This window comes from Quercus lobata, chromosome 4 (genome assembly GCF_001633185.2).
Source record: "Quercus lobata isolate SW786 chromosome 4, ValleyOak3.0 Primary Assembly, whole genome shotgun sequence".
Taxonomy (NCBI): domain Eukaryota; kingdom Viridiplantae; phylum Streptophyta; class Magnoliopsida; order Fagales; family Fagaceae; genus Quercus; species Quercus lobata.
The window spans coordinates 7773041-7783336 of record NC_044907.1 but is presented as its reverse complement, the minus strand read 5'-3'; the positions used below and the strand labels follow the sequence as shown (position 1 = coordinate 7783336).

The window sequence follows — 10296 nt, the reverse complement described above, 5'->3', positions numbered from 1 at the left end:
AAATATATTCTAGTGGTTGTGGATGACTTTACCAGATATACTTGGGTTGTGCTCTTGAAAGATAAAGCTGAGACTCCTGAGAAGATGATACATCTGTGTAAGAAATTGCAGGTTGAAAAAGATACAGTGGTAGCCAGAATCAGAAGTGACCATGGAAGAGAATTTGAGAATACCAAGCTAGCTACTTTTTGCAATGAACAGGGCACACATCAAGAATTTTCATCACCCAAGACACCGCAACAAAATGGAATAGTTGAACGAAAAAATAGGGTCGTTCAAGAGATGGCACGTGTGATGTTGCACAATAAAAAATTGCCAAAATCTTTCTGGGGAGAAGCAGTAACACTGCTTGCCATATACTAAACCGGGTGTATTTCAGACCTGACTCCAAAAAGACTCCCTATGAACTCTGGAGAGGAAAGAAGCCAGTTGTCAAGTATTTCAGGATTTTTGGTAGTGATTGTTACATTCTACGTGATAGAGAGCACCTAGAGAAATTTGATGCTAAGAGTGACAAAGGATATTTTCTAGGGTACTCCTCTACTAGTAGGGCATATAGGGTGTACAATCTGAGAACCAAAACTGTCATGGAATCTTCAAATGTTGTGATCAATGATGAAGTATGTCCAGAAGCACATCCAGAAAGTACTACTGAGGTTCAAGATAAGCCAATGGAGGTTAATGACTCTCTCCCTGATGATTATGTTGTGAAACATAGTGATGAGGAGCTAATGGTGTTGAATGATGCAATATCTGTGCCATTAAGTCCTGAACCATCCATTCCAGTTCATGAGACTCAACAGGTTCAACATAAGTTTAGTCCTTCATCAGAACAGAGAGGTACATCCAGATCTCTGGTTAAAGATCCTTCCTCTAGAGTAAGGTTGAATCATCCCTCCTCAAATATATTGGGAAGTCTGAATGACAATATGAGATTAAGGTCAAAAGCCTTAAGTGTAATTACACACTCATGCTATCTGTCCCAATTTGAACCGAAGAAGGTAGATGAAGCACTTCAAGATGTTGATTGGGTGAACTCTATGCATGAAGAACTTCATCAATTTGTTCGGAATGATGTGTGGGAATTAGTTCCTAGACCAAAGGGTGTGAATGTAATTGGAACTAAGTGGATCTTCAAGAACAAGTTAGTTGAACATGGCACTGTCATCAAAAATAAATTAAGACTTGTTACTCAAGGCTACACACAAGTGGAAGGGATTGACTTTGATGAGACCTTTGTTCCAGTAGCAAGATTGGAATCCATTAGGATATTGCTGGCTATAGCTAGTCATCTAAACTTCAAGTTATATCAAATGGATGTCAAAAGTGCTTTCTTGAATGGAATGCTGCAAGAAGAAGTTTATGTTGAACAACCTAAAGGATTTGTTGACCCTCACAGACCGGATGATGTGTATAAATTGAAGAGAGCACTGTATGGTTTGAAACAAGCTCCACGGGCTTGGTATGATAGATTGATTGCATATCTTACTGAGCATGGCTTCAAAAGGGGATTTGCAGACACTACTCTCTTCATAAGAAAGGATAAGAACAGTTTTGTTGTAGCTCAAATTTATGTAGATGATATTGTTTTTGGTGCTACTAATGACTCTCTTGCTCATTCTTTTGCAGATGAAATGAAGGCAATGTTTGAAATGAGTATGGTTGGTGAACTAACATATTTCTTGGGATTACAGGTGAAGCAAACGGATTCAGGGATCTACATCAACCAAGCCAAATACGCAAAGAATCTAGTCAAGAGATTTGGACTGGACCATGCTGCCCATGCTAGAACATCAATGGCCGCCAATGCAAAACTAACAAATGATCCATCAGGTGAGTCTGTTGATGTTACACTATACAGAAGTATGATTGGATGTTTGTTATATTTGACTGCTAGTCGGCCTGATATTGCTTTTAGTGTTGGTGTTTGTTCTAGATTTCAGTCTAATCCTAAGGTTTCACACTTAAATGCTGTCAAAAGAATAATTAAATATGTTGCTGGAACTTGTGACTATGGATTATTTTATAGCAAAGAGTCTAATCTGTCTCTTGCTGGTTTTTCTGATTCTGATTGGGCTGGTAATGCTGATGATAGAAAAAGCACCACTGGTGGATGTTTTTATGTTGGTGCTAACCTTGTTGCCTGGATGAGCAAAAAGCAAAATTCTGTGTCCTTGTCTACTGCTGAGGCAGAATATATTGCTGCTGGAAGTTGTTGCTCACAACTTCTTTGGATGAAAAAGGTTTTAACAGATTATGGGATATCCCAAGATACCATGGTGGTTTACTATGATAACTCTAGTGCTATTGACATATCTAAGAACCCTATTCAGCATTCTAAGACTAAGCATATAGAGATTAGGTATCACTTCATTAGGGATCTTGTTGAAAGAAAAATTGTGTGTCTTGAGTATATTCCTACTGAGCATCAGAATGCCGACATTTTTACCAAACCTCTTGATAGAAGTAAGTTTGAGACTCTTTCGTCAAGTGATTGGTGTGATTCTGTGTCCCTGATTTGTCTTTGGCCTCTTGGTCCTTGTGCTTCATTGCTCTACCCTTTGTGACCATTGTTCTTTGGTTTTTTTTTTTTTGTGTCTCTAGGATTTGCATAGCATAACATTCATGCATTTCATTCTAGGTGTTTTTTATTTTTATTTAAAAATAAAAATAAATAAAAAAAAATTAAAAAAAAAGGGGAAAAGGAAGCACATTTTGTTTTTGCACTATTCTTCTTGGTTTTTGAGAACAAGGTTGGTCAATTTATTTTCACATAACATGTCTTTTGTACCTTGTTTAGCTTTGATGAGCTTATTTATTGCACTCTACTAGTTGAAGATTTGTAGTGCATGTTGTGTGGGAAAGATGTGTATGGTTTTTGATTACTATGTCTTAATCTTGAAGTCACATGTTTTTAAATGTTGGACTTGAACTTTTAGAGAAAGGCATAAATAACCATCTCACCACTGTTCACTAGCCAATCATGAACACCTTAGTGCATATCATAAGATTTTGTACTCGAGAAAGTGTAGCACATGCACAAAAAGAACATAAGGTGAAGCCTCGGTTAAAGTGCTTAATTCTTAAAATCAAAATTGGTGTGTACTATTAGGCTTGATGCCAAACTCACATAACTTAAAATTGGAATGTATATTATGAGGCATAAATACAAGAAACTTACATGATTGCAAGCTTATGATCTAGGAGATGTGGGAGTTATATGATGTAACTCTTTAGGTGATAGTCTCTTTTAAATTCCTTGTGATGAATTTTGTAGACTTTGTGATTGATTGCTATTCACATATCACCTCACATGTATCTCAAGTTTTTGCTAGTTGCACACACTACACGAGTTACTCTTTGCTAAACATTGTACATGTTATTGTGTGTGTTTATGGTCTAACCAACCAAGTTATTGCAAATACTTTGAATTATGTGTAAACTTAATTTGTTGCTTGAAAATTTGTGGAGAATGCAAGAAATTTTGTTTTTGGGAATTTTGGGCTTAAAATTCTTGATTTGAAAAACATATCATCTCATACTCATGCATTTTTGTTCTTAAATTTCAATGCTTTGAGTTAAATCATCTTGTTTTTCAAAAATTGTGTTTTTCCTCAAAAATATGGTGAGCCTCTACCTAATTCAATCGGTCCATTCTGTTTTTCGACCGATCGAAATTTTTAAAATTTGAGAGAGGGAGTCTCTATCTATTTCGACTAATCGAGGCTGATTTTCAACCGATCGAAACTCGTGAATCAGGTTTTTTAAAAGACAGATTTGGACTTTTTCAAAGTTACTTTTCAAATAGTTCTTTTATTTTCTCTCTCTCCGCGTTGGCTCTAGGCTCCACCATCCATTTTTTGTCATTTTCCTTCAAGATTTTTGCAAGGTTTTTGTCCTTGGAAGCCGGTAAGTCCCTTTTGCCCTTCTTTTTCAAGTTTATTTCTTGATTTCATGCATTTTTCATGCATTATCATGGGTATTTTCGGAACTTTCAACATATTGAGGTTTTTTATGATTCGAACCTATTTTTGTGAAATTGATCAATGGGTTTTTGTGCTATGATGTTATAATGATGTTCCCTATAGTTTAATTTGATCAATTTTGTGGTTTTTGAAAAATTGAAAATTCTAGGGTTTTGAATTTGATCCGAATTGGGGATTTTGTCAAATTGGCTTAAATTGATGAAATTGGCTTATCCAATTGATGTATTTGGTCATTATTTTTGTTATTATATCATGTGTAATGATCAATTCGTCAATAATTTTTCAAATTGATCAAGTGGTTTCTATAATATTGGGGTTTTTGTGTTAAAAACCTTAATGTGCAAGCCAATTTTGTAATTTGAACCTTTTTGGACTTAATTCACTGCATTAGAACATGCATCATGACATTTAAACTTGTTCATGCATCATATAGATTTTGATTCTATATTTTGTTTTTGTGCTAACTTGCAGTCTGCCCTTGGTTTTGGTTTTGTGGTTTTTGTTCTTTCGCTCTGTGTTTTGATCCTTATCTTAGCACCATGCCTAGGAAAACTAGAGCCCATAGGACCACTTCCACTTCCTTTGAGTCTCCCACTCGAGTTGAGCTGTTTAAGAATGATAAGTGTAGAGAAGCCTATGACTCTTTGAACTGTAAGCGTCAGATCTGGTTTGAGCGAGTAGTTGTTTTAGATCAGCTTGATCCGGCCATTAGGGCCAATTTTGAGTCTAGAGGTTTGTTGCCTCTCTTAGAGATAGATCATCCACTACAACAAAAGTGGGTTATGGTGACGAAATCTAGTGACGATAAACAATTACGTCACCGGATGTTTGCATTAGGTGAGGAAAAGAAGATTTCGTCACCAAATAGTTTAAATGGGTGACAAAATCAATATTTTGTCACTAAAAATGTTCAAATTGGTGACGAAATATTTATTTGCATCACCAAAGACTTACCTTAGGTGACAAAATATGTTTTCGTCACCTGTTGTTAAAAATGATAGCGGGCTCTCAATATTTTTGCGCGGTGCTCATGCCCAATTTTCGGCGCCTTCAAATATTTTTAAAACTTAGTCTTTCAGCCTTTCAGCCTCACGCATAAACAAAACCCAATACCCCCACCTTTTAGCCTTTCAGTTTCAGTTTTAGCTTCCCACCTTCTCAAAAATAAATAAAATAAGCTCTCAACCTCACGCCTAAACAAAACACAATACCCACAAACCTCACGCCTCTTAGCCTCCCTCATCAATGGTAAGCTCTCTCTCTCTCTCTCTCCCTCTCTCTCTCTCATAGATCCTCTCTCTCTTTCTCTCTCATCAATCCTCTCTCTATTTGTAGGAATCATTTTTTTCTTCGTGCCATTTTCAGTGAGGAGAGTTCATTCGTCGACTTCACCGATGTAAGGAAAAAGGGCTTTCCAATGGCTCCAATCGAAACCCATTTCAGGTATGCTTCGACTTTTCCCCAAAGTTTATTAGAGGATGGGTATTAGGAATGGGTAATATGAGGAACCCAGAGATGGTGTTTCTTCCTTGTCCTTTTGGGTTTGGTGTTTATATTCTTGTTAATGAGGAAAAAATTAATCAATTGATAAAAAAAGAGTTAGATTAATAGTAATGCTTCTGATAAGTAATCGAATTAGATTATTAGTAATGCTTAGATTTGTCTAAAAAAAAAAAAAGAGTACTTCGTGTAAAAATAGATACTTTAGCACTGCATCAAAGGTTCAATCTTGATAGTTTTTCATAATTTACTCGAGGGAGACATGAGAATCGTGAGATAGTTGACATTAATCCTCTTGGTTGGCAAAAAGATAATATTGGCGAGTAGATCCCTGTGTAGAATCTTCTGAGGAGCCAATGCCCCAAAATGCCAATCCCTGTGTGATTCTATATATATATATATATATGTGTGTGTGTGTGGGTTTGTTTGTAAAAAGAACACAGAGTGAGAAAAAGAAAAGTAATAAAAGAAGAAGCAAAAAAGCAATAAAGAAAAACAAGTAAAAAATCACATACAACTATACAAGTACAACAAAGGCACAAGTGCTTTTTTTGGCTAAGTGCAGAGGTGTCCAAAGAATAAGGGATTGGTATCGGTATATACCAATTTTCAATCAACATCAAAAGTAGAGATGTGATGAGATAGTGTGTATTTTAATAATTAATTCAATGGTAGATGAGGTAGTCTAGGCCTCTTTGGTTGGATAATATTAATGGGTTTACATTAATGGGCTGTCATGATTATTTTTTATTTATTACAATTAATTACTATCATGCATATATATATATATATACACTTACGGTTCTGCATTTTTTTAATGATAATTTTGCAGTACTGCCGAAGAATATATAACATGCATCTATATCAGTTGAGTATCATTAATTATATAAGAATCCTAAATTCCAATAAGCACAGCTTAACTACTTTCTGCTAGGAATAAGGATCTCTGAACCCGTTAAAAAATCCTGAATGAACAGACTCTATATAACCAAAGATTGTGACAATTAATGTTAGATCCTTTTAGGCTAATACCCAAGCTGTTGGATTGGTGCCTAGTTTTCTTTAACATGGACCTGTGTATGTGGTTACTTAAATTAAAACACAGGTTGCCAAGGAACCCTTAGCAGTAAATATATATATATATATATATATATATATTTTTTTTTCCTTTGGGCATTTGGAGCCTTTGGCTTCACAAAAACAGAGTGGTGTTTAGAAATTCTTTGGTAAGTCATGATTTGTTTAAAGAAGTGAACCATTGTGCTGCTTGGTCTCACATGAACAAGAGCATGCAATTAATTAGATTAGACTAATTTTACATTCCAAAAAGGCCAAAACCTAATCATTTAGAACAGTTTTAGAAAGCTACATTTGGTTCACTTTCTACAAGAAAAAAAAAATTTGTGTGTAGGCTGAAATTTTTTTTGTATGAATAAATAGTTTGAAGAGAAAATATGTTCTTTTATTTTCTCTTTGGAGTAGGATGAAGAAAAAAAAAAGGTATTAACACATGGTGATACTAGTTGTTTTTGTCATAGTTCCAATTATACAAAAATGAACATATTAAATTATTTGTGTTTTTGCCATTGGTTTTGCAAAATGAAGTGGCTGGTAAGTAGATTGGATATGATTTGCATAAAGCTAGACTATCTTGAAGCATTTAAAAAAAGAAGAAGATTATTATTATCAATAGTTTGATGATGCATCTATTCAAATGTATGATAATTTCACAATTTGTCAATAATGAAGTAAGTGGGAATTCCTTGTGTTTGTGCTTAGTGTCATATATTTTGTTTTTGGTTTGCTAATAAAAACTAATAAAAAAGGTTCTGTTGGTTTGCTCTATTGGTTCTTTTTGACAGTTGAGTTTGTTTGAATGAAAAGGTTCAAAAGAAAGTGGCTGTTAGAAACTTTTGCTAATAAGAGTACTTTGGTTTTGTGCTTAATGGGAAAAATGAAAAGATATATAGGTGCAAGTGCAACTGGGTTTATTCTCAAAAATTAGATTACTATCACTTAATTTTTTTTTGCTATTGATGAGCTATGAGCCTATGAGAAATAAAACAGCCAAAATTCCTTGTGGGATATAGGTGCAAGTGCAACTGGGTTCATTCTTAAAAAGAAAGGCAAATAGATTATAGAGTCATAGAGTCCCACAAGCCCTACACTTTTGGGACTGGCTTCCATTGTAGTAACTTTAAGTCTTCAACAAAATGAAATAATGACTACTTGCAATTCAAAGGGGTGTGATGATTGGGGGCTTGACCACATGTAGGGGTAGTGGTAGTCATGCTCATAATTGAGTAGTTACACAGTCCACATAACCTAAATTTAAATTCTTCAATTAATTTAATTTATGGTTAATCACCTATGATATATATATATATATATATATCCCTAACCTTATTACTTGATATGTGCATGCACATCTTATTACAATCTATGATTCATTTTTCTTAAAATTATTTGTAGTGTACTAGTGCACTAAAGCTAGGGATGGCAACGGGTCGGGTTCGGGCCGGGTTTTTCTATATCCGGGCTCGACCCGCGGGTCAAGACCCACAGCCCAGACCCGGCCCGTTTACTAAACGGATTTTCTTTCCGGGGCCCGGACCCGCCTCCGCCGGGCCCCGCGGGCTCCACGGGCCCCGTTGGGCCGTGGTACTTCAGGGCCCATTCTGTGGCCCAATCAAAAAAAAAAAAAAAAAAGTTTGCCTAATGTTGATTTTCTCGGCAACCAAACAGGGGGGGGAAAAAGAATACTCAAGCAAACCCATTACTTTCTCAGCAACCAACAGATCGGAAAACCCTTTTTTTTTTTCATTACAATATTTCCCCACATCAAAAGCAAAAACAAGATAGGTCTGAACAATAAGACCCTACAAAGTCAAATCAAACAAGTCAATCTATTCAACCAAAATAGCACTTAAACTGGAAATTACAAATTTGATTCTTTGAACAAAAAGAACGATTTTCACTACAAAAGCTTGAGTTCACAACGAGGTGAGGGAGATGAGAGAGTTGTGGCCTTGTGAGGTGGAGGAGTGCCTAACGAGGTGAGGGAGGAGCAGCGGCGCCTACAGGCTGCGGCAAGGTGAAGGAGCCAGGGAGGAAAGACCAGCGAGGTGGAGAACGGAGCGGCACCGGCGAGGCGAGGCGAGGCATGCAAGGAGCAGCGGCACCGGCGATCTGAGCATGGGAGGCGAAGCAGTGGCACCGGCTGTCTTGCTTAAGTGAGAGTGAGGGTGAGGGAGAGAATGGGAGGCGGCTTGGGAGAGAATGAGAGGGTGAGAGAATGGGTCTGAGGGATTTGGGAGAAAAGTGAGTATTTATAGTTAGGGTTTTTTTTTTTTTTTTTTTAAATATTATATATACGGGTCGGGTTCGGGCCGGGTATGCCTAATACCCGGACCCGACCCAAACCCGCTTCGGGTTTTTTAATGAAAACTCAAACCCGACCCTAATGTTAAACGGGTCGGGTAAAACCCGACCCATTAGGGTCGGGTCGGACCGGGTACCCGCGGGTCGGGTTCATTTTGCCATCCCTAACTAAAGCAAAAAGAGAAGGGCAAGTGGATTAAGACGAAAGCTTGTGCAACTGACTTTAGTATATAGTAAGTACTCTATATTGAATATTTGTAAACTTGTTTAATGAAATTAATGATGCTTGATATTTTGGTGGGCAACATATTCGTTGTATCAAACTTTATTTTTAAATTGGATCCATGATAGTAATATCAATGTATCAAATTTAGCTGAACTTTGAGCAATCTTGTGATTAGTTGTACAAGTAGTTGCTTCTTCCAGTAGATACAGTATTGATGTATTTTTCTTTATACTTGTGCAGATATGAGATTGGTGGCAAAGAGACAGTTTTTGTGGTGCAACTTGAACTCAAATCACTTTTTGTAAAGTATGAGAAGACATCATTTATATATAAATGGCTGTAATTACTTTGTGAACAACTCGGTTCAATGGTTTTAAAAGTATAATGGTTCTTTATTTCCTTTGTAAATTGTATGGATGATTTTTTTATGGATTTGGTTGGAAATGAATGGATGATTTGTTTATGAATGTGGTTGGAATTGCATGGATGATTTGTTTATGGAAGTGGTTGGAAATGAATAGGTTAATGTAATGGCAAGTAACAATTGGTGACGAAATATTTCATCACCTTATATGGTCAAATAAAAAAAATTAAAAATGAAAAATCATTGGTGACGAATTTATTTCGTCACTAGAAGTAAGCTCTGGTGACGCAAAATATTAGGTGATGAAAAAGTTTCATCACCTATTATTTTTTATTGGTGACGAAAATATTTTGTCACCTATCATATTTTTATTGGTGACGAAAAATTTTCGTCACCAAAACATTCTGTGACGGGGCTTAGGTGACGAACGAGGTTTCGTCACCATATGTCTTTGGTGACGAAATAAGGACATGTGGTGACGAAACGTTTTGTCACCATAGCCCACTTTTGTTGTAGTGATCCACCCCTGACCGCCCTGATTAGAGAGTTCTACTTGAATCTTTCTTGTCACGTCTATGATTCCAACACCCTAGTTAGGAGTTGGATACGAGGTGTAGAGTTCACCATTACCCCTCGGGTAGTGGCTGAGGCTCTTAGGGTGCCGGTTGTTCGGGATGCTGACTATCCCTATGATGAGTCACCTTCTTTAGACGTTGTCATGTCTTACATCACTGGGTCATCTATCCAATGGGGTACTGATCCTCGGATCACGTCCGCTGAGCTTACCGAGACGGCCTATCTCTTCTTTAGGATTGCGTGTCATTCCTTGTGGCCTATCT

General features: G+C 36.6%; 1 long non-coding RNA gene across 2 annotated transcripts; it reads left to right on the top strand.

Annotated features, from left to right (window-relative positions):
- The first annotated feature begins 4774 nt into the window (after positions 1–4774).
- On the top strand, positions 4775–9560 carry LOC115987756. 2 transcript variants are annotated; one of them, XR_004091208.1, is made up of 3 exons: positions 4775–5234; positions 5322–5429; positions 9334–9560. It is a non-coding gene; the product is annotated as an uncharacterized LOC115987756 (long non-coding RNA). The 2 variants fall into 2 exon arrangements; XR_004091207.1 differs by lacking the exons at positions 4775–5234; positions 5322–5429 and adding an exon at positions 9034–9100.
- Positions 9561–10296: the final 736 nt, after the last annotated feature.